Source organism: Cyprinodon tularosa, unplaced genomic scaffold (assembly GCF_016077235.1).
Source record: "Cyprinodon tularosa strain WSP-4 unplaced genomic scaffold, ASM1607723v1 ctg160, whole genome shotgun sequence".
In the NCBI taxonomy this organism is placed as follows: domain Eukaryota; kingdom Metazoa; phylum Chordata; class Actinopteri; order Cyprinodontiformes; family Cyprinodontidae; genus Cyprinodon; species Cyprinodon tularosa.
In genome coordinates this window covers 1,037,494-1,063,443 of record NW_024038438.1, presented here as the reverse complement: position 1 = coordinate 1,063,443, position 25,950 = coordinate 1,037,494, and the positions used below count along the sequence as shown (strand labels likewise).

At 39.9% G+C, this 25,950-nt stretch overlaps 1 protein-coding gene across 2 annotated transcripts in view; it reads left to right on the top strand.

Annotated features, from left to right (window-relative positions):
* The window catches only part of cttnbp2 (cortactin binding protein 2), a 105,503-nt gene that overhangs the window by 26,595 nt on the left and 52,958 nt on the right, over nt 1-25,950 (top strand). The window lies entirely within an intron of this gene.

The following is a 25,950-nucleotide window of genomic DNA, read 5'->3' as shown; positions in this document are numbered from 1 at the left end:
ATAAGAGGTTTGAGATGTTTGTTCAACTAGTTGAATTAAGTAGAAGGAAAATTAAGGAGAATTACTAAGAATTTCTAGCAGTATCCTGTTGCCTTCAAACTATTCCAACCTCACTGTCCTCTGTGCGTGAAGCATGCTGCTGAGGGCAGGCAGGATGTACAGTGGGTGATGTATTGATCCGTGGTTACAAAATACTGGACCTGTCTCTCCTCAGTGCTGGAGGATTTGTTTTTTTTCCATCTAAATTGAGAAGGAGGTGAGATATTTCTGACTAGTCCCTTGCAGGACCTTCTGTATTTAGGTCTCAGTTTGCCTCTGCTCTACTGAAGGCTTGTCCTCCTTTTCTGTGTGTCAGTCTGCAGCCACCCAGGTTTCTGTTGGGCTTTCTTTTTTCCTTCAGCCAGCTTTTTATTGATTTATTGACTTTATTAATCTCTCAGATGAGAAATTCACATCTCACATTGGCTCAAAGAAGGGGCCAAAAGGCGGGAAAGGTGCTGGGGTGGATATATACAGTTAATGCAGTATGTCCACATATATATATTCAGCTCTCTTCTCTTAGAAATGCCTCTCTGCCTCACCGCTCAGTGGCATCAGCTACGGAAAGCCCTTTGAATCATTACTGAACTTCCTTCCTCTAAAGGTCTATCTGGTTCCCCCTTGTCACTTTCTTTTAGTTGTATAGTTTGACATCTCGTCTGCAGTAATTGCATGTCTTTTTTTGGTAAGTTGTCCCTTTTTTACCAGCAGTTCACATAACTCTTTCTGTGGACGGATAACCTACATCCATTCTGTAAAAATGATCCATCTCTGCTGCTCCGGCAGAGCTTACAAGGCACAATGACTCTATTTATTCAGTCACAGATGGATCCGTTTGCAAAAGAGAGAGTGAGAGAGATGGAAAAGTGGGGGGAGGAACAAATTTATAAAGTAAGTGGGTTAGAGAAGGTTGAAGCGTGAGCTGTCAGCTCCATTTTGGACCAAGACGAAAAGGAAGACGGTGAAGATGGAGGCAGACAAAGCATTGCAGCGTGAGAGAGTGGATTAAGCCACCCCCCCATCCCATCATGTTTCAGCTTTTTCCCCAACGACCCTAAAAGTATCATCTGGCCACCAGCTGCCCGGCTATAGGTGCTATTGAAAACTCTGGGACGGTTTGCTAATGTTGCCACAGATTCAGCCAAACGGACGGCTTGATCGCCGTATCTAAGCTTGTTCTGTTCTCCTGTTCCCAATGCCAGCCTCTTTCCTTATGGAGGGAATTTTGTTCCATTATTGTTGCAAAGATTTGAACATGGAAATAAAAAAAATATTTAAAAAATGTTTTAACCAAAACAATGTTTTGCTCTTTTCTCTGATTTTGTTTTGAATAATTAGTTTATTTTTAAATATATATTGATTTCTAACATTTTTATTCTTTAAAACTTTTTTTTTTCTTCAAATTTTTTTATCCCACATTTAATTTTTTCTTCTCTAGTTTTTTGAATCGCATTGTTTTAAAAAATATGTCTTGCAAATCAAATTTTCCTCACCTCATGCGATACAAAGTGAGGAAATCCACTCCCAGAAGTGAAGAAAATCTTTATCTGGAAAATGCTATTTAAAAAAAAAAAAAGAATGCAATTTTTAAAACAAACAAACAAAAAAAAAAAAAAAAAAAAAAAAAAAATATATATATATATATATATATATATATATATATATATATATATATATATATATATATATATATATATATATATATATATATAATTAAACAAACTAATAAAATTTAAAAATATAACATCTGTAAATCAATTTAGAAAAAACAAAGTACTTTCAAAACATTTTTTAATGAAGACGTTTCATTTCTATATTCTGTATTTTTTACTAATTTCCATTCAAACAAATGTGTTCTCTGCTTTTAGCAATAATGGAACAAAATTCCTTTCATGTTTCTTTCTCCCTTTCCGGTAACCTGGACACCACTTCCCGCCATGACCGGTCCACAGCAGCTGTTTGTGGCGTCTTTGAAAGGCTCTCAGTGAACACATTAATTAGCCTGTTACCGTATCAGGCTTCCTTCTGGGGAACAAAAGCCAAAGAGGCTGTAAGACAAGCTGCAAAACACGAAAAGTATCACATGACAAGCTGCAACAACGAATTCATTCAGATTATAAACCTGTGTTCCTGCAAAGTTGATAAAACCATGCAGACGGTAATTATAATATCAACAGCTAATGTCTAGTGATGGTTTTATCTTTTTTAACCAACCGTTAACTTAAGCATTTGAGGATAGTGACGCCTGGTTGGTGTTTCCTGCAGCTACCAACAACACAGCAAGCCTTCCTCAGAGGGTCATGCCTTGTAACATATGACTTAAATTTAGCTGTCAGCACAACATCTATGCATGTTAAATGCAACACAACACATGCTGGGAGCTATCAGGCTTTCTCCAGAGTCACGTTATGTCCTGGCGTCTAGCTATTTAAGGCATGCCTTGTTGCTGGGCTTTTCCAGCTTCTCTCTCTCTGTGCAGACAGACACTGATGCTTCCTTCTCTCTCAGCCCTTCTTCATCCCCCGTTTGTTGTATTGTTTGAAGTTTATACCTCTTGCTGTGTCGCTCGGCGGTTGTTTTGATTTCTGCAAATAAGAGTCCCTCCTTTAGTTTCAAACCACTTTTATTCTTCTAAACTCATCAGGATTCTTGATAGTGGCTTTTTTATAAGATATTCTGTCCAGAGTTGGGGGCTTATGACTGAGTCCTGTCTGTTCTACCTGTTCCTCCATGCTCAAATAAGCCAATCAGCATCCCGCTCTGATCATCTGGGTGCCTAGCAACCAGAACCCTTTGCCCCCCCCCCCCTTCCGTCTCAACTCTCCAGCCCAGACCTTTCCTCATAATCTCTGCGGCTCATGTTTCACAGCCAGCCAGCCACCCACCCGACAGGCTGAAGACACTCATCACAGCCATGCTCTGGTTTTGGTGTCGAGTAGAACAGCTCCATAGCTGAGTCCATTCAGTTTTTAGGGGTTTCTGTGCGTGGATGTGTGTGTTTGCGCAGAAACAGTCAGTTAAGAAGATGGACAGGGGGGGTTGAGTTATCAGAGTGTGTGGATAATGTATCTAGGGCAGTGACTGAGGATTATTTAAATCATTACCCTATATATTCTCTGAATTAATACACTGAGAACAGCTGACAATCATATGACAGTTTTATTGGTTAACGCATAAATTGCTCTAAAATTTAGCTTTTTTGATCTACATAGTACATCATTCTCTATAAGAGCTGTTTTTCCTCATTATTAGATAAATACTTTAGTGATTTTCTCTTTTTTTATGAAGCGTTTCTCATTTATTTGAATTTCAGAAGAGCCTGATCTTCAGGTTTGCGAGTTATAACGCCGGTACGCTTGTACACAGAGATCAGATCAACAAAGAGGGTGCAAATTGATTTACTTTTGCATTTCAGCAGACAGCGTGTGTAAATGTTGTTTGACATGTTTCCCTTCATTGAAATGCAGACCATATTCTAATGACTAAAAGGCACTAATTCATGGGTGGAAGATATGCAAATGTTAAAATTTTAAGAAGACTTTCCAAATCTGAAGTCTGATTTACAGGTGCTGGTCATAAAATTAGAATATCATGAAAAAGTAGATTGATTTCAGTAATTCCATTTAAAAAGTGAAACTTGTATATTATATTCATACATTACATACAAACTCATATATTTCAGATGTTTATTTTGTTTAATTTTGATGATTACAAATGACAACAAATGAAAATCTCAAATTCATCATATCAGAAAATTAGAATATTGTGAAAAGGTTCAAAATTGATGGCCCCTGGTGCCACACTCTAATCAGCTAATTAACTCAAACCACCTGCAAAAGCCTTTAAATGGTCTTTCAGTCTAGTTCTATAGGCTACACAATCATGGGGAAGACTGCTGACTTGACAGTTGTCCAAAAGACGACCATCGACACCTTGCACAAGGAGGGCAAGACACAAAAGGTCATCGCTAAAGAGGCTGGCTGTTCACAGAGCTCAGTGTCCAAGCACATTAATAGAGAGGCGAAGGGAAGGAAAAGATGTGGTCGAAAAAAGTGTACAAGCAAGAGAGATAACCGCACCCTGGAGAGGATTGTGAAACAAAACCCATTCAAAAATGTGGGGGAGATTCACAAAGAGTGGACTGCAGCTGGAGTGAGTGCTTCAAGAACCACCACACACAGACGTATGAAAGACATGGGTTTCTGCTGTCGCATTCCTTGTGTCAAGCCACTCTTGAACCACAGACAGCGTCAGAAGCGTCTTGCCTGGGCTAAAGAGAAACAGGACTGGACTGCTGGTGAGTGGTCCAAAGTCATGTTCTCTGATGAAAGTAAATTTTGCATTTCCTTTGGAAATCAAGGTCCCAGAGTCTGGAGGAAAAGAAGAGAGGCACTTCATCCACGTTGCTTGAAGTCCAGTGTAAAGTTTCCACAGTCAGTGATGGTTTGGGGTGCCATGTCATCTGCTGGTGTTGGTCCATTGTGTTTTCTGAGGTCCAGGGTCAACGCAGCCACATACCAGGAAGTTTTAGAGCACTTCATGCTTCCTGCAGCTGACCAACTTTTTGGAGATGCAGATTTCATTTTCCAACAGGACTTGGCACCTGCACACAGTGCCAAAGCTACCAGTACCTGGTTGAAGGACCATGGTATCCCTGTTCTTAATTGGCCAGCAAACTCTCCTGACCTTAACCCCATAGAAAATCTATGGGGTATTGTGAAGAAGAAGATGCAATACACCAGACCCAACAATTCAGAAGAGCTAAAAGCCACTATTAGAGCAACCTGGGCTATCATAACACCTGAGCAGTGCCACAGACTGATCGACTCCATGCCACGCCGCATTGCTGCAGTAATACAGGCCAAAGGAGGCCCAACTAAATACTGAGTGCTGTACATGCTCATACTTTTCATGTTCATACTTTTCAGTTGGCCAACATTTCTATAAATCCTTTGTTTTTATTGGTCTTCAGTAATGTTCTAATTTTCTGATATGATGAATTTGAGATTTTCATTTGTTGTCATTTGTAATCATCAAAATTAAACAAAATAAACATCTGAAATATATGAGTTTGTATGTAATGTATGAATATAATATACAAGTTTCACTTTTTAAATGGAATTACTGAAATCAATCTACTTTTTCATGATATTCTAATTTTATGACCAGCACCTGTAGTTCTTTTGAAAGTTGGGTGCAAACTGACATGCAAATATTTATGCGATCATTGATTGCGATCATGATAGATGAAGAAAGATTATGCGTGCATGAAAAGCTATTTTTACTGTCAGAAACAATAATAGAATAATATTAGTAGTAAAAAAACTTCTACACAGGATCATACAAATTAATGAAGTGGAGCAGCAGACAATCGATATACAATTAAACCAAAATGAAGAAAATATATTTTTTTATGAATTAACAGTCAAAGACAACTTTCTCATGTTCTTCATTTATTTATTTTTTTATTCAACACCTGCCGACGTGTGGGATGTTTGTGTCAAAATAATTCAATCAAAAAAGAAAAAGCTCTTCAAAGGTTTATTCAGTAAAAGCAAAAAAAAATTCAAATTAATTAGTTTTTTTTGTTACACAAAAAAAATATTTCTTCAATCAAAGAAGAAAATTTAAAATTTTAAGTGTTCAAATTTAATTTTTTGAGTCTTAATTAGTACTTATTTGCAATCAAAACAGTTTTCAATGATTGAAAAACTTTTTTATAATTTTTATTGCTTTATTTACAACATATTTTTTGAATAAATTATAAATACACAGATTTCCTATGTATTATATGTTCCAAACACAAAACATTACTTCAATTTAAAAAAAGTTGCTTCAAAAGGAAAAGTTTTATCAAAGAAAACATTTTAAATTAAGGAAAAACCATGTTCAAATGTATTTTTTTTTATTTCCAGCTATATATTTTTTTGCATGATCATACATTCTTTTAATGAACTCAAGTTTTCTTAATTGAAAATATATTTTTTGTTTAAAGCAGCCTTTTCATATTGCATAAAACAAATCCACCTTCAACTACAGTAGACGACCTGAAGCCTTTCTCTTCTCCACTAGGTTTCAGTAGCTTTTTAATGGGATTGTAGTTGACTCCGTTATACGCTTTCTTTGACAAACTCTTTATCTAGGCTGCAAAAAGTGTTCATCTAATCAAGCCTGACAATCTTGCATATAGCTGAAAAGTATTTCATTTTTGAATAATAATTGATTCTGATAGCTTATTAATCTTTCTTTAACCCTTTATAGGGCAAGTTACAGTTTTTTAACACTGTCATATATACCCCTTACAAAGGGAGTCCCCCCCCGTTCCTCCGTGAGTTCTAGAAGCACTAGATCTATATCCAGCCATTCAGCAAATATACTGCTACATGGCCTTACAAGTAAAGTTCAAAAGTCAATAAGCCTAGTTAACAATTATATTTAGGTTTATAAACTAAAAAACGTAAGTGCCAGTATCAGCATTAATGCCTTTAAGGTTATTTTGTACCAAAAAAAACTTGTTTCTTTCACTCTCAGTGTTTTTCATGACTTGCATGAAAAAAAACATGAAGCAGTTTTTTTTTTTTTTTTCTTAATATATTTTTGACAGGTTGGCGTTTCTTATTAGATTGACGTTAGAGTAGATTCTACTCAGAATAAGTGTCCCAGTGCAGTGAGACAGTTGAACATGTTAAGATTTCTTTAAATCTTGATAAATTTATTCCCAAAAGACATGCACACTTTTAGCAGTGTTGACCAGGGATCTTCCATGCTGGTTGTCTAGATTTGTTATCCGTAAACGTTAGTATGGGTCTCTGGTCCCCGACTCGAATGGCTGAATTACCTCCTGACTATGCAGACACGGGAGTTTGTTCGCCTCGCCAGACTGACTTACTTCATACGCAACATATTGGAGTCCAAAGGAGCAGGTAGAGCCCAATTTCAAAGGCAGGACAAATGGAGTGGAAACAGTTTAGAACCAGACAGAAGAATATGGATGTTAGTGTTGCGCCGATGCCATTTTTTTTAGCCCGATACCTGGCTGTGCAGTATTGGCCAATTCCGATACCTTAGCGATACCATCTGTTTGAAATTGATGTGTGTGTCTGTATATAAGAATTGCATACTACTTGGTTGTAAAATAATTGCCATCATGGCTTTGTCAAGCTGCTGCCTACCTTTGTGAAACAGGAAAAAGACTAATACAAAGTGAATCCAGTAGAACTTTTTCTTCCCTACCTGGAATGAGTTACAATAGTTGAATAAACTTTTGCTCTCAAAATGGCATCGGTGCCCTATTTGTTGGTACTCGCCAATAACGATAGCACCATTTTAGTGCTGGATCGGGGCCCCGCCAGATACTGGTATCACTGCAACTCTAACGGATGTGATTCAAAAATATATTATGGAAAAAAAGGGAGAAAATCTCTTTCAGCACATAATCAAGGGGATCATTGAAACTCGTTTCTATTACAGCTGCAAAAAAGGGCTGCTGTATTGTGGGCCCGCCTCCTTTGCTGTGATTGGTCCATTCTGTTTTAGACCAGTGGGAATTGAGCCTTAACACTTTGGACTGTACCCACACCCATACTTTTCATGCTGTAGCTTCATCTCAGCTTTCCAATAGATGTCAGATCATTTGTTGGGTGTCCGAGGACAACCAGACAGAGATCTGAGAGCGGCTGGACGACTTTGTGGCATGGTGTAAGAAAACAATTAGGCCTACATGATAAAGGAGAAGATTAACCGAAAGAGTCGGAAATGTAAAAAAAACTGTTTCCATCATGGGAGAAGGTGTAGCGAGTCATGGCATTTAAATGCTCTGATAGTCTGTATTAAGGTTGTTTTGGTCTTTTAATGCTTTTTAACGATCTTCAGATCCTTTAGGGCTCAAAAAGGTAAAAAGAGGTCATCCATACCCACATCTACAACTGTCTTCAATTAGACTTTGACGAAAATCATCAGATTTATGGAAGCATGTTTAGTTTAAGGCAACACAACCTAAACCAAGCATTAATGCACTATTAAAAACTTCCGTCCAGCTTTTATTCATTAATAAAGGTGGCCTGCACATGCATCTACTGCTGCTCCCTGGTTTTTATAGTGGTGTTTCTTTGCACATGTTTGAGTAGTTTTTATACATTTGATCCTGTTTTCAAATCTTTTCAGACACTGAAAACCTTTGATGAACCACTAAAGACAGAAGGCAGATGAAAGGGAATACCCAGATGGCATGTTTGATATTTTTATTTAAGTTTTTTTTTAAATTGTGATCATTACTGAGATAATTTGTTTGGTTTGGACCTGCTATCAGATACCACTCCTCTCCAAGCTCACTGAGGATGTTTGCATTTCTGTGTGCTGTTGAAGTTATCACTGGGAAGCAGAGCGGTTGGCAGGGAGCTCAGGAAGTAGGTCACAGCATCTATCAATCTAGCTGTCCTCCACTTTTAATCCTCCTTCTAACCCCCCTCCTCTTTTATTTTTTGCACTAAGGTCTCCATCTCCGACTACCAATGATAGAAATATTCTTTTTTTCTGTACCTGGCACAGGAATTGCTTAATAGCTACTTAATGCGAAGTTTATCAGCAATCCCTGTTGAACCTCATTGTTATTCTGACCTTTTTTGTATCATATAAATTATTATGGGATTCCAAGTTGTTTGTGAAAATATTCATACTGAGAATGACGATAGAAGGATGAATGATTATTAGAATATGTAACTAAAGAGGAACCTAAAACGTTACTGAATAAAAAAAGATGGATGAAGTAAATGAAACACTGATTTCTGATGTACAGAGATATAAAACTGTCATTAAAAACAGGGTGTTGTTGCTCTGACACACTGTCAGACTATTTACCACTATGTTTTAATGAAGCAGTGTATCTGTGTTTTTAGCATAATTCAGCAATCAGTGCTGGGAGAGGCTTTAAGCTGTTAGAACAGCGTTTAAACAGGTGGTTATAGTTGCTCTCAGAGGAACGTTAATATGGCTCCAGAGGGTGCATTAAAGCCTTTCCCATCTGACCTGTCACCACTTTACCATCTATTCTATGATCTTTGTATATAGTATATGTTTATATACTGTAATTGTATAGAAATATTGTAGTATATTGCATGTTTTAAATTGCATATAGCTAAAGATTCTGTATTCTTTATATATATTGAATCTACACCATCAACACAAAGTCAAATTCCTTTTAAGTGCAAACCTACATGGTAATAAATCTGATTCTGATCACATTGCTACCTCCCAAACACAGCAGAGAATCTGATGCTGGTCTGCCATGCAGCATGGCTGGAGGGGGCGCTATTTAGGCAATAACTTCAGGAGTTAATTGATTGTTAATATTTACAAACTGAACCACACTAAGCTCACTTTGCATCCTTGCCACCATTAAAAAGTCAAAATATTCTGAACGGGGGGGAGAGATTTACCATTACCATTACTACATGATTTACCATATAGAGGAAAACGACAAGAATAATGGGTCTGTTTTATGGGTTGTCTTCTCAACTCAGAGGGCCCCATGCCTGTCTTTGCCTAGGGCCCCATATTTCCTAAATTCAGTGCTGAATCTGAACCGAACTCTGGATCCATTCATGTTTCTGCTCTATCATTACTTTTCCTGCAGATACCAGTGAGACTCGAACTAAGACTGATCAGTGGCCCTCTCTAGTGGAAAAACAGCAGCACTAAAACAGTAAAAACAGTAGATCCTATTGACCCATATTTATGCTGGGTGTTCCTGTTCTCCCCACGTCCATACTTACCTGTGTTCTTGTCAAGAACATACTTGGCGAGGACACGCGTCCGTACTCATGTTCTTGTGATTGAGAAACTGCTATAGAGACGCTCCGCTTTGACATTAGTATCCAGTTAAGCCGGGCTTACACTGCGTGATTTTTGTGTCCTTTTCGGGGTGATATTCCAGTCGTGCGAGAATTTTCCGATCGTGCCGACTTTCATCCTGATTGTGCGTCGTGTAGTGTACAGGTGGGTAACGAGGGGTGATCAGCCCCCTCACGACCAACTCCGGCTCAGGAATCGTGAGGCCAAATCATGGCCAAATCGCTCGGTGCGCATGCTCAAACAAGGATTCTTCTTTTTCTTCTTCTTCCTCTTAGATGTAAACACAGAAGCATGGCGGGGGTGCAATGAGTGAAATGGAATTCTTTCTGTAACATTGACAGACCATAGTCGCCACGTTTGCTCAGTCATGTCTTTGTCAAAATACGTTGTCGCCTTTTCTTTTCAGGGATGTCGGCACAAAACTGCAAAAATTGCAAAGGCAGCGCGTTTCACTCTAGTGAGCTTCATATTCCCCTTCTATTTGTTTGGCTTCCAGATAGACGAGTCAGAGCAGCTCCATCTCACTGCGGAGCTGAGTCCAACATGGTTTTTAGACGTACAGTGTGAGCAGGTAGATCGCATCAGAGCATCGTGCTGCACGTACGTCGTGAGCTGCGGTTTCGTTGTACAGTGTGAGCTGCAGCTGCATGCAACAATGAAAAAAATCCCACAGTGTACGCCCGGCTTTAGTGTGTGCCAGCACCGATGCAGGATGGCAGGTTGTCAAACTGGGTTCAGGTGAGATGAATGTAGCTCTCATCAGCGTCGTCTCTAGCTTTAGTTTTTAAATAAAGCCCAGCCATTTTCAGTTTCATCCGCCTTTGTGGCAATGATGATGTTTGCTCAACCTTCATGTGGACAAGCATCAAAGATGAAGCAGCAGACATTTGTTTTCTGCTCCAATCGCGTTAGGTATGAATGCAACTTCAGGCTAAGGTGTGTTGTTAACATAGTGAAGAGTTTTTACTTAATTTCTAATTAAGAATCATTAGCCCATCTTTCTACGGCTTAAATAAAGAGCAACAGGTGGTTCACAATGAAACTAACCAGGTTGGACGTGTCTGAGGTAAAGAAGCTGCTGCTGGTTGGTAAATCTCATGCTAAATATTCTCAAATTACTCCAGAGCAGCAAGTGCTATTTCTGTTAACCGTGATTTTGTTTAGCCCCACTCAGCTGTTGCTGTATTCACAACAGAGGCAGCTATGAAGTAACCTGAGCTACAGAGCAAACACGGAATAGGAATATACCCCGTTTATACCCCACTGCTGCAGTAAATGCTCATCCTCTCTTATTCTTTCTCGCCGTCTCTCTTTGATTGACACTCTTCCTCATGCAGACAATGTCCACGTGTGGCATATATGCCTGCATGCGCATTTCTGTCCTGTGTAGCGGTGAAATGAGTGTGGGTGTTTACGCTGGAGGAGAATGAGAGCAGCAGCTGTGAGAGGCCAACTTCAGGTTACCACAGAGCAAGAGAAAAGGAGAGGGAGAGAGAGCAACAAAGATGAATCACTGAAAAAAATCATGGGTTTGTCCTTTCATCTTGTCAGTTTCATTTTTTTGTACTTCTCATCTCTGCCTATAAAACCGTATTCGTTATTGCGTTGAGCCGGTTAACCTGCTTTTTTTTTTACTGCTGCTGATGGAGCCAGAGGCAACAGGGATTGAGCGTGGGAGTTTTCCAGCTGTAGCTGCAGGAACAAACTCAACTAGAACACAGCAGGAGTACGGAAATATCCAGAAATAAAAGGCAATATGAAAATGTGCGATTATCCTGCTGTTATGCCGAGGCATGGAAATCGCATTTGTGTTGATGTGCTAATGTAGGTTGAATGCACTAGAAGAGCCTGTTTCCTGCATTCATCAGCCATTAATCAGCTAAAAGTAAAGACTTCTATTAATGTGGGTGTTTAATTAAATGTAGTCATTGATGAGAGTCCCGATTCTATTAACATTTTGTTTATGTTTAGACTCGCTATGTAAGCGAACCTAAAGCAGCGGCTCTCGTGTCACTTTATGGTCAACGTCAAAAAACACTAGAGCCATTATTGATAGTGATTGAACATCAGAATAAATGCACTTAGACAGAAAGAGATATTAGGAATAAGGTTATCACGATAACATTTTAGTATCGGTACTGGTGCCAACATGATTTTCATAGTTTTCTGTACTTTTTTCCAAAGAAAAAGAGAACACAAAAGATATGTAATTACCTGACTTTATTTCAATTTAAAAAAATCTTAGATCCATTCAATCAGTAAGCAAATAAAAAATAAGCTTTTCTGATGCACACAATTTTAAAATGAATAAAATATAAAACGATTCAAAACCTTTTCTTGTTGCACTATTTTGGCGCAGAGAGTGAAGAAACTAGCAAGTTCGGACGTGACATGATCGGCTCAAACTGCAACTTTTAAAGCAGGAAAAACTGATTTCAATCTTGAAGCAGAGATTATTTTATTGCAAAACTGTGCAGTAAAAAGGTAAATATTTGATTAAAATCCTGCAAGATCTTCATCAGCTTTGCACATCTCGGGTCCATTTCACGAAGCAGTTTTACTGAAAACTGAAAGTTTTTTAAAACCTGAAATATGGGAAACTTTAAGTTTTCCATTTAACAAAGACGGTTTCTTCAACCTCTGTTTCAGTCATCATAGTAACATTTTCCCCAGAGCTAACCTGGTCAGGAGCAGGTTTAGTTCAGTAAACTCAGTCTCCTCTTGTCTCTGCTCCTCTTACAGCCAATCAGCTTGTTTTAGTTCCTGATTACTGAAAAGTTTTGTTCCTTTTGGTGAATATCTTGCCTTAAACAGGCCCAAATCCAGTAATTAACTTGAGGTGGGGTTTAATATCTATAAATCAGGGTTGTTTGGGGGGCATGAATAGCAGAAGAAATTATAGAAAAAGTAATCCTGGTGGTATAATCTCACACCCAAACATGGACTGTTCTCGCTGCTGCGCTCTAGGAAGCGGCTTCAGTCCAGCAGATTCCGGAACAGCTTTTCCCCACTATCATAAGACTGCTGAACTGTTGAAAAAAATCTAAATCAAGTCACAGACTGCATCACACTGATAACCAAACTAAAATACTGCATATTTGCACCATATATATTTATCTTAAAATGCTCTGAACTTCCATATCATTGTGTTTTTGCACCATCTTTTTTCTGCCACACTGTTTACATTTGATCGCAGCTGCGCTTTAAGAAATGTTAATTCTACTTTCACTGCTATGCTGCTGCTCTACTGTCTGAAAGCAGTACAAAACAAAATTTTGTTTTGTATACAAAATGACAATAAATGTTGTCTAAGTCTAAGTAATCTGAGTATACAATACAGTGTTTTCCTACCATTTAAAGGCTATTAGTAAATTATCACTTTTGTATTTAATATGTAATTCCCTGACGTGTTTTCTCTGGTGGTTTTTCCTCAAGGGTGTTTCCCTACCATCCATCCATTTTCCATCACGCTTTATCCCACCTGGGTGTTTCCCTTATTATATAAATTCTTAATTTTTGTCACTGTGTGCATTCTTATAAAGATTTCTCCCTATGAGGACATAGTGAGTTGACTCTTCAATAAAACTATCCCGCTTCTCCAATATACAATCTATTACCAGGACTATCTGCCAGTTTCTTCCAGAAGAAATGGAAAAACAAAAACCCTTTATTCTAGTTTTTTCCACTTGTCCGGAAGAAACCTGTTTCTTTTGGAAGAACATTCCATTGGGCCCCATGGAGTCTTGGGCCGGCCCTCTGTGGCAGACTATGAAGCAGGTGGGGCTCCCCTGTTGGATAATGGTAAGGCAACCCTGAAATAATTGCACATGCCTTTAACTGTCTAAATAACATTTTTTCATGGCTTTTAGTTGACATCTTGCAACAGACAGGTTTCTTATGTATTTGGGAATAAGGAGGTCATTTTTTGCAGCTGTTGGCCTCATCGAAGAATGAAGTTTAAGAGCAAGAAAGGGTAATTTTGGGGTGAGTTGTCCTTGAAGTTAAAATTGGGGCAGGTTTCTTTGTTTTCTTACCTGCTTGTGTCAAGAATCCACTAGTTTGAAGGAACAAAATACTTATTATTCCACCTAAGGGAATTGGGAATTGCAAGTGAATGTCTACTGTCTACATGCTCAAGCAGGAGGATGAATCCTGCAAAGTCAATTTCTGGATGCAATCAGCTGGTTTCCTTAGACAGAAAACTTTGAACCCATCTGATCGGATGATCTGGTGGAATCGACTCTTAAAGTGCCCCAGGATGACGTGTGGTGAATTGGCGCGATATAAATAAACTGAAATTAATTGCTTTCCCAGTGAGCCATGTGGCTGTAATTGTTGCAGACAGCTTTTGTGTGCATGGTTAGCGATATGGGTTAGCAAGCCTTTTTTTTTTTTTTTTTTTTCCTTTTTACAACCTGAATTTGATATTAAGAGAAAGAGGGAGAGGCTGTTGTGGTCTTCTGTCTGTCCTTAGTTACACAGCTCAAAGAGCAGCTGGAAACATTAGTCTTTCACTTTAATGAAGTTCAAAACAAAGAGCCAAGTTAAGGTCACCTTCCTAAAAGAACGGCTCCATACCTCTGCCCTATTCTTAAGCTAATTAAAAAGCACTCCTTTTCTGGTGCACTGCCTGCCCCCTGCGTGTGGCTCCTGTTTATAGTGGTCCCTTTGAAAAGTCCCGTAAAGGGGAGCAGCCTTCACTCTTTAAGGTAATGTTATTTTCAAAGTAGACAGTCTATGTTAAAGCATCAGCCTTACAACTGGACCTCAACCCGCTTTTGCGATTCAGCCATTAATTGATCCAGCTTCCCTCCAGCACAACTTATGTCTCCCTGCTGGCTTTGTGGTAATGCATTTTGTTGCAAAGACAATTAAATTTACTCGCATTCAGCAGCTACTGAAGCACTCTTTGTGCTTTACCGCCTCTAAAATCAGCCTTAGCTCTCTGCAGCGATGGCTTTAACTATATCTGAGCCCACTCTAACACTTGGTGTGATCTTTGAGCTGTCCTGCTGTCTGGATTGGTGGGTGGGGGCTGCAGGTGGGAGCTGATGAAGCGGAGGACGCTGATGTTTGAGGGCGGAACATGAGTTCTGCTCCAGCACAGAAACAGCTTTGTCTTAGCTTTGGCTTCCTGACTAACACTGGTGGCTCTGTTCTTACCCGAAACTGATTTCTGGTTAGATCAGCAGAAAAAGAAGCTCTCTGTGTGGAGAATGGACTCCTGAGGATTTGGATCCTGTCCTTCCCAACCATTAGGAAACCTGGAACCATAGGATGAGATAGTGTCTTTATTATTCTAATGATGCCGCTGTTATCAGCATGTCTTACAAGACAGAATCATTAATTTTAGCTAAAGAATAATACAGAGCACAGTTCTTTGACGTACAGCAGGGGGGAGAAAGTCTCATTACTAGAGGTGAGAATTTGATTTCTCACTGACCAGCAAACACTTTGAGTCATTGTGCAGAACTGTGTGGAAACCTGCCTCCATAAGCTGCTTTGTTCTAGTTCTTAAAGGGACACTATGCAACATTTTTCAGTTAATTAATGTGTTCCATAACGTTATGGATGATTAAATGAGTCATTTCAGGTTGAACAAAGGTATTCTCGGCCGCCCTGGTGGTCTGTGGGGGAAATACTGCACTTGCAACTGCAGGAGCACCGACCCGCACCCACAGGCTCAGAAGTCTCGTGAGAGTCAGTCTTGCTTTACGGCGAGAACTGCTACACGCCCCCGGTTAAAAGCATTCTCGTTGCTAGCACAGTGGCAATCTTTGTGCAGTTATGCTACGTTCACGCAGCAAAAGCAGCAAAATCGCGTCTGCTGCTTCCTTTTTGCTGCTTGTACCAGTTAGTTCTGACGCGCAGCTTTGCTGCTCTGGCTGCGCGGTGCAAAAATGTGTCTGAGGCGCGTTGGGCAGAGCTTCACTATCCTTTCTCTGTGTCACATGCTTGTCAGGAGGCCAAGCAGTCTTGGAGGTGGGACCCAAACTGGTTGACAGAAGAACATGCTTTGTAGAGTTTTCAGCAGACAAAATTTTAATTTCTGTGCAGGACATCAACAAAACCACACCAACCAAGAACAATGGCAGACATGTTTCTTAAATAGAGGAGGAACTAAATTGGAAGAAACCATTTTTTAAAAAGACTGTTCAGCTTCACAATAAGAAGAAAAGGAAATTTTGGTTTAAACAAACAACTACTTAAGAAATACTTTTACCAATAAATACAGAAACAAATATATTAATTCAATCCAAACAAATACTCAAACTCAATAAAGAAAATACCATACATCAGATCAACCTCCACCCTCTTCAATTATCTAATGGTACAGTCCTGTACACACCTGCTTGGAGAGTGAAACAGCAGAGGTGAGTATTTCAAAATATTTTAAATATTTAATGTCCCTTTTATAAATAAACAAAAAATATATATATTTTAAAGTGAAATCAATTTACCTTTTTACAAAAATAAAAACAAGATGTGGCCAACCAAAGAACCAAAACCCAAACAAATATAAACCAATGTAGAAAACCAGATCCTGTGTTTAGCTTCTACTATGGCCAATATACAATTAACAATGGCTCATTGTTACATCTCCTCCCCCCTTCTCCCAAGAATAAAGTACTTCAATTTTCATGTACCCGGGAAAGACAGTCTGCCACCAGGTTTGCCTTTCCTGACCTATAGTGAATAGTGAAGTCATAAGGCTGAAGTGACAAATACCACCCTGTGAGACGAGTGTTCGATTCTTTCATCCTCTTGAGCCACTGCAGAGCCCGATGGTCAGTTTCCAGGTAGAAGTGACGTCCTAAGAGGTAGTACTTCAGGGAACTAATTGCCCACTTCATGGCCAAGCACTCCTTTTCCACAGTCGAGTAACGTGTCTCTCGATCCAAAAGTTTCCGGCTCAGGAACAGTACTGGCTTTCTTTGTCCATCCACGTCCTGCAAAAGCACAGCTCCCAGGCCAACTGCTGAAGCATCAGTTTGAAGAATGAATGAATTATTGAAATCAGGGGTGTGAAGAACAGACTCACTTGTTATGGCCATCTTCAGGTCTTTAAAGGCCCTGTCACAGTCCTCGGTCCATTTCACTTTCGTTGGTGCTGAAGCCTTTGTGAGATTAGTTAACGCCGCTGCTCTGTCAGCAAAATGTGGAATAAATTTGCTGTACCAACCTACCAGTCCTAGGAATGCTCGAACCCTCTTTTTGGTGCTTGGAACAGGATAGGAGTGGATGGCATCCACCTTTCCAACTCGAGGCTTTATAACACCTTGACCAACAATATGGCCCAGATACTCCACTTCACTTTTTGCTAAGGAGCATTTGCCAGGATTGATTGTAAGCCCAGCATTTTTTAGCAGCCGAAGAACCTGCTGAAGGTGAGTAACATGGTCCTCCCATGTCTGGCTAAAGATGACCACATCATCCAAATAGGCAGCAGCAAATTGTGGTACATCTCGAAGAATCTGGTCCATGAGTCTCTGAAATGTTGCTGGTGCCCCCTGTAGACCAAACGGCATCACCTTGAACTGGTACAAACCAAATGGTGTGGTGAAAGCTGTCAGTTCTTTAGTTTCTTGTGCCAAGGAGAGTTGCCAATAACCTTTGCTCAACTCAATAGTGCTGATGAACTTTGAATTGCCAACCTTCTCCAACAACTCGTCTATTCTTGGCATTGGGTATGACTGACACTTTGACATTGAGTTAAGATATCTGAAGTCAATACAGAATCTTAGAGAACCATCTTTTTTTGGAACCAAAACAATAGGACTACACCACTCACTTGTAGATTGTTCTATTACATCCAGCTGCAACATCACCTCGACTTCCTCCTTGAGTTTCGGCAGCAGACGTTCGGGGATCCGATAGGACCTTCGGCGTGGTATAGCATCAGCTTTGAGATGAACTTTATGCTCAACCAGAGTAGTAAAACCCGGCCGTTCTGTGAAAAGGTCTGGGTCAAGCAATGCCTGGATATCTCTCTGCTTACCAGGCTGAAGATATGACAGATCCACTGTCATGGATTTCTGGTCTTTTCTTGGGAACTCCTGTTCTCTGTCCTCTTCCGCTTCACAAATGAAGAGATGTGGCTGAGGTGAGTCCTGTTCCAACAGTTGGACCTGCTTGGATGAAGGACAGTGAAACTCCTTCAAAAGATTCACATGAAAACACTGATGTTTCTTCTGTTTATCTGGTGTGTGGAGTTCATACGTGACCTTACTCACACATCTTGTGATCTCATAGGGGCCATGCCATTTGGCCAGCAGCTTGTTGTCACTGGTGGGTAGAAGAAGCAAGACCTGCTGTCCAATCTGAAAAGTTCTCTGTCTGGCCTTTTTGTCATACCAGAGCTTCTGGTTAGCTTGTGCGGTCTTCATATGGTCCTGTGCTAGTGTCGTCATCCGCTCCAACCTGTCTCTCATCTGAAGAACATAGGCAACCACGTTGTCCTGTTGAGATGTCGGAGTCTCCCAGTGATCTTTCAAAAGATCCAGTGGTCCTCTGACTTGGCGACCATAGAGAAGTTCGAAAGGAGAGAAACCTGTGGATGCTTGTGGAACCTCCCGGTATGCGAACAAAAGATATGGCAGCCACTGGTCCCAGTCAGAGCCTGTTTGGGAGACAAACTTCCGCAGCATGTTTTTTAGAGTCTGATTGAATCTCTCCACCAGCCCATCCGTCTGGGGATGATATGGGGTGGACCTAATACCCTTAATACCTAACAGCCCATAAACCTGCTGCAGCAGTTTTGATAAAAAGTTTGTGCCACAGTCAGTCAGGATTTCTCTGGGTATGCCCACTCTCGAAAACAGCTGGATCAAACAGTTAGCCACATGCCTAGCAGTGATGGATCTAAGAGGAAATGCTTCAGGGTAACGAGTGGCATAGTCACAAATAACGAGGATATATCTATGGCCAGATGAGCTTTTCTCAAGGGGCCCTACTATATCCATTCCAATTCTGTCAAATGGAGTAGCAATTAGCGGCAATGGCTGAAGTTGGGCCCGTGGTACCCCCCTAGGAGATGTTAGCTGGCAAGTTTGACATGTAGCACAAAACTCTTTCAGTTGTATGTACATACCAGGCCAAACAAACCTACTGGCTATCCTTCTGAGGGATTTCTGAAATGCTAGATGACCTGCCCATGGAACAGAATGACCAAGCTCCATTACTTTCTGTGTTAAACATTGTGGTAATGCCAAAGCCTCAATCATGCCCTGTCTTTGATAGAGAATGCCATTTTTAATTATATATGTAGTATCTGCTAGACAATCTGCTGTGTGTAGTTTGTCACCCTCTACCTCTGTAACTTTATCAAACCAAGCTTTTAGTTTTGGATCAGCCCTTTGAAGTGCAGCAACATCTGAGGGAAGTTCAAAATCTATGGCCTCACTTGGTTCTTTAATAACTTCACACAGGTTTTTTGATGAAACCAAAAACTTCTCCCTCCTCTTTTGTGCTCTGGTCTTCTGTGGCCTCACTGGGCCCCCATCTAGCTCTGCATGGTAAAAAGGTAACTCCTCAAGAGTGTTCTTTGCTCCCTGAGCTCTGGTGATTGCCATATTACAAGAAGCATGAATATTCCCCACTAAATGTCTCTCTACCCCTTGAGCTTCTGCCGAGACACTATTCTGTCCATTCAGCTGGGATTTGTTTTTTGCTAGATGGATGAGATCAAAAAGAACTGGAACATCACTGCCCAAAATAACAGCATAAGGGAGCTTATCCACCAAAGCTACTGACATAAGGTATGTTTGACCATCAGCAGTTAGGTAAACCTCAGCTGTAGGGTATACCTTCTCATCCCCATGAACACAGCAAATGTTAGCCGAAGCATCAGCCCACAGGTCTCTTGGCACAATACTAGAGTGAACCACAGACTTAAAGCAGCCTGAATCTAACAAGGCCTCCTCACGCTGACCATTAATCAGAACAGGGACAGTTAAAACCTCTTTTTGAACTGGAAGAGGTTGAGACGGTCTTGGAACTGTACACAGCAGGGAGGGTGTAGTATGTCTGCTTGAAGGGCATGTATACTGAGTATGACCTAGTCCATTACAGAGGTAACAGCGAGTGTCTGGTCTAGAGTTGGAAAAAGATTGTCTATTCTTATTCGGTCTTGAAACACCAGGTTTAGAAAAAGGTTTTCTGAAATTACAGTGGGACCTATTTTGAATTTGTCCACCCCCATCACCCCCATAGGACTTACTGCTTCCAGTGAAACGGCTGTCACTGTAGAAGGCTGAACTGTGGCTCCCGGTCCTGGCAGACAGGAACACCTCTGCAAGTTGAGCAGCTTCTTCAGCAGACTTGGGGTCCCTTTCACGTATCCAAATCTCCATCTCTGGGTTCATCATTCTCAGGAACTGTTCCAGAATCAGAAGTTCTGAGATGTCTTTCACTGTAGAAGTATCAGGCTTCACCCATTTATTAAAAAGGTCTTTTAGTCTGACATACAGTTCACGTGGGGTTTCACCAGGATTGATGTCCAGTGCACGAAACCGTTTCCTGTATGTGTCACGTGTGATTTCATACTTTGCCAAAATCACCTCTTTGACCTTCTCATAATTGGCTGAGTCATCAAAGTCCATTAGAACATATGCACTTCTTGCTCTACCAGTGAGCAGGGGAACAAGCTGAACTGCCCATTCATCTTTTGGCCAACCGCAGACTGTAGCTATTCTTTCAAAAGTCATCAAATAATGTTCAATGTCATCTTCTGGTGATAATGGCAGGATCTTAGGCTGTTTGGGTAACCTTAACACTCTTTGAATGGGTGGGTCTTTCTGTCGATCACGTGCAGATACTTCATAATCAGCACCATCAGAATCATCATCTTCAGTGTCTTCAGTTTCATCATCATCAGCAGTTACTTGTGGCCCAGTACTTTTGTCAACATCATCTCTCAGTTGTCTCACCTGAGCTTGAATCTGCTGGAACTGATGTTTCAGTGACTTCATCATTTTTTCTTGCCGTGTGGACTCCTTTTCCAGTTGTTCATCTCTGGAAGCCTGGGATTGGATTAGAGACTTTACCAGACTGGTTAATTCCTCCAATTTATCAGGATTGCTGTATTCTGCTGCTGGTGCTCCCTGCTGCTCATCAGAGGGAACTGGTTCACCAACATCTGGTCCCTCTTGGTGCTCCACCTTCTTTCCACCTCGCGGCATAATTTAGCATGTAGTTTCAAACCGTAGCTTCTGACACCACTTGTCACATGCTTGTCAGGAGGCCAAGCAGTCTTGGAGGTGGGACCCAAACTGCTTGACAGAAGAACATGCTTTGTAGAGTTTTCAGCAGACAAAATTTTAATTTCTTCTTGTGCAGGACATCAACAAAACCACACCAACCAAGAACAATGGCAGACATGTTTCTTAAATAGAGGAGGAACTAAATTGGAAGAAACCATTTTTTAAAAAGACTGTTCAGCTTCACAATAAGAAGAAAAGGAAATTTTGGTTTAAACAAACAACTACTTAAGAAATACTTTTACCAATAAATACAGAAACAAATATATTAATTCAATCCAAACAAATACTCAAACTCAAAGAAAATACCATACATCAGATCAACCTCCCCCCTCTTCAATTATCTAATGGTACAGTCCTGTACACACCTGCTTGGAGAGTGAAACAGCAGAGGTGAGTATTTCAAAATATTTTAAATATTTAATGTCCCTTTTATAAATAAACAAAAAATATATATATTTTAAAGTGAAATCAATTTACCTTTTTACAAAAATAAAAACAAGATGTGGCCAACCAAAGAACCAAAACCCAAACAAATATAAACCAATGTAGAAAACCAGATCCTGTGTTTAGCTTCTACTATGTCAATATACAATTAACAATGGCTCATTGTTACACTCTGCCTTGCAGCTATATTTGCTGTGATCAGTGGGAATAAAGTAGTTTTAATATGTGTTTAAGTGAGAAAATACACCTGAAAACGTAATCAGTGCCGTCAGTTCATTCAGATTATTATCCTGCCTTCAATATTTTTTCTGTCGGAGCCGCTCAGACCCCCACATACCAGGGATGCGCCGACAGTATGGATCCCTTCATCAGCAGCGGTTCACCGCGGCAGCTGGTAGGTGTTTTTCATCTAAATAATCCAAACTGCATATTCTGCCGGCAGATTTCTGCATTTTAAGTTAATTTAGGCGTCAATAAACTGTTTAAGAGGACTGATCATCAGCGCTGTGTCTCTCTCCCTGCGTTAAACCCACCCGACGCGCTGCTTCAGCTGCTCAGATGTGCTGCGCCTGGTGCTCAAAACGCGCCGCGGGACCTTTTGCGGCGCCTTGACGCGCGTCAACCATTGACTTTGCATGTAAACTCGCTGCTTCTGTCGCGCCAGCTACGTCCAGTGTGAACGCAGCGTTAGTCATTCGCTGCTAAGCTCAAAACAACCGCGCCTGGCTTGACGGAGAAACCAGGAGAACAGCTGTGCATATTTACGACAGTGCACTTTTACTTTCGCCCTCTGGAGGGAGCCTCGCTGGAAAATCAACACCGGTTGCATAGTGTACCTTTAATGAGAATTGCCTTGGCTGGAAATGACCAGATTTCATATAGCGTGTTCTGCGCTGTGAAGCCTGGGATACACTGGGCCATATTTTCAGTCCCAACTCAAATGTGTGCGATTCAATCGCAGAGTTAAAAGATTCACAGCTTGCGATGTATGTCCTCACATTGTACGAACCAACGCTGGGATGCGATCTGACTGTTGACTCTGTACGTCCTCTAAGACAGGTCGGGGTCTTGAACAATCCCGGCATGCAATGCAATAAATATAGGTAGGTAGTAATAGACAACGAAGAAGGAACCTCTGTTTTTGTTTCATGCATGTGTACTGTGAGGAAGAAATTCTCAGTCTGGTCGTGTTGCCACTTCAACATGTGATTGTCTCACAAGCCATGACCCGAATCAAAATAACAGGTTTGATTTTTTTTTTGCAACCAAAGATTTCTGATTGTGAGCTTATTGTGAGTTGACATTGGCCTCTAGTGACCCTCTTGTATATTGCAAGAGACCCAATTTGGCCAGGAGTCAGCCTTGTCACACGACTGGAATATTGTCAAAAATGACAGAAAATTGCACAGTATATGCTTGACTTAACTGGGGCTAATATCTAATGACTTGGTGTAATTCTCAATCTAAGGTTGTCTCTTGTAACAAAAACTGTAGGGGTGTGAATTGCCAAGGTGATGCGTATGTGATGCATATTGCGATACATGGGTCAAGATATTATTTATCCAAATACATTAAAAGCATGGTATTTTTCAACTTTTATAAAATGATAGCACTTGAAAACCTCATGACATCTTGTTGCTCTGCTGCGGCTGATGCAGAGCAGCTATATAATAGGCTGGGGGTTGTAGAGTTATAAAAAAGTTAGACAATAACCTGGATCTTTGACTATTTGTTTTTATTTAAGATCCATTTGGCCCTACTTTGAATCGTTGCTAGCAATTGTCTAATTAAATATTGCAATATTTGATTTCTTACATCCTTACAAAACAGTTCTAAATACTCTTATTTTTTTCTTCTTTGTTTTTTTGGGGTTTTTTTTTTACCAACATGTTGCATTATTACGAGCCCTCTTCGTGTCTACGGGGGCAGGTCTTGAGCTCATCACGACCACCACTGAGCATTCAATAGTATGCAAGCGTACTTGCATATAAACCCAAAGGTGTTTGAATCCATAGGTGTTTTAATGTTTGTTATTAAAGGAAAAGTCCGGTCAGCAAGGAATAATCAATGGATCATTATTTATACCTAAAACTAATACGTTCGCGGTGATTTAATTAATTTAGCGTTAAGCAGTAAAAAAATAAAAACAATTTTCATTGCGATCACGGAACCTTGGTTCGGCCATTTTTGCCCAAATATAGTAACACCGCATTCCTGACACCTTTCGGCAGTTATGTCACGATGGGTTAAGCCTAGCGCCATTCTCCCAACTTTACAAGCAAAATCAATGGGAACTACTAGACACATCAGCAATCAACAACAATTATTTTGAGATTTTGAGAGGACTTCACCATTGAAATTCACGAGAGCTAAAGTTAAACTGACATGCCCACATGCATGGCAGTTGGATGTTGTTATACATCTGGTAATTTTTTCACCTTTTTTGATTCATGACCCTCTACAGATGGGTTACTGCGGTCCTGGTCGTTGGATTGCAAACTTGAAGAGGGAGGTTTTACCATCAATCTTCTGGCCAGATAAAAAAACCACATAATATTACGTGTTTTTATATAATTTGTTTAATTAATTAATTAATTAATGTAAAAAAAAAAAAAAGTTCACCAGGTCAGTTAAAAGTTGATGCAATATGTTTTACATGCTTACATATTTCAGACCTAAAAGTTTGCAGGGTTTTCCCCTTCTATCAAAGAGTGAGGACAGGGTGAGGACTCACTAATCACTGGAATCACCATCTCTACCTGTTTGAATGAAGAACTGCAGATTCCGCTGGCTCACTGATGCTGATTTAAAAGGTTCTATTTTTATTTTATTTTTTTAAGGCTAATTTCTCCCCAACCGAGATGGATTAGAGAGTATACCTGCTGCCAGTGTGAAAGTGACCCTCTGTTTCACACTAGGCCTGGCTCTCACCTCGCCAGCCAACTAACATGGAAGGGCTGGACCGCGCCGTAGCCAAGTCCTGGCAGTAGAGGCATGAGGGAGAGATTCATGTGTGCAAAACCTGCTGAGATATTGAGATCAAAATGCTTTGACTCTGATGAAACTAAACACATTTAGATCTAAACTCCGTGATAAGGGGAACAAAAAAAGAAATAAAAGCCGTCTAAGATGATAAAACCACACACTGCAATAATGTTCTGACAATAAGTGTATTTACCCTTAATTTGAGTAGGAAAATAAGATGATCCTAAATAAGATGCACCAATAGGATTTTTTTCCCTTAAAATAAGATGGATATTATACAATTAAAATAAGAGACTGCAGTTGTTTTTTCTTATTTTAAATGTAAATTGTCTTATTCAATTGACAAAGTGTCTTACTTACCTGCTGAATTAAAGAATAAATGCAACTATAAAAAAAAAAGACTTACATTTACATTTTTTGCAGTGCAATCCTTGCTTTCAACATAAAATGCAAAAGTAAATGTAAAAACATGAGTAACCAAATTGAATACAATTTAACCTCTCGCACTGCGCATGTGCAAACAAGGGATTTCTTCTTCTTCCTCTTCCAGATTGACTAATTCGCATCAGAGCGTCGGGCCGTACAGTGTAAGAACTCTCATTGTGAGCTATGAACCTTTCAATACTGCAATTTCATCATACAGTTTGAACTGTAGCTGAGTAGAAAATATTATACAGTGCAGGGCTCGATGTTAACCATCGCCCAATATCCCGGGGCAAGTAGTTTTTATTGTTGGGAGATGTTGTGATTCTATAGTTAAATTCTATTCCCAGCCCGCTGGGAATTTATGTTTCTGATACTTTAAGATGTTTATTGCCCTCCCCTGTAGGGGTGGTAAAATATCTTATTTAATCAGATATTATTTCAGCTGTTATATACTGTTTATGACACACAGTCCTACTAACTGTGTGTTAGAACAATAAATGAAAGAGTGATTCGAGCACTAATCATGATCAAACAGTTATTTCTGCACATACATGGAATAAATTCACCACAACTTCTGTTCAAAATATAAGATTTTATTAACAAAAATCATTCAGCTCCAAGTCAAACATATTTCAGTTTAGCACTCTCAACTAAGACTAGTAAAACTCAACTAAACTAAACTAACTACTATGTACAAAGAGGAAGGGGAAAACGGTTGAAAACCATATTACAGTTAAAGATGGATCTTGTGTTTGAAACCAAAGTTTATCTGGAAGAATTTGGGATATGATCAAATTAGCTTTTCACTAATTTTAAAGAAATTGTAATGTTTTCAGACCAATTCACAATGCAAATCCATGAGGTGAATAAAACATTATTCGGCCAAATAATGTTTTATTAAATGATTTGCTTAATCAAGAACCAAAAACCTTTAGTTAAATGATTC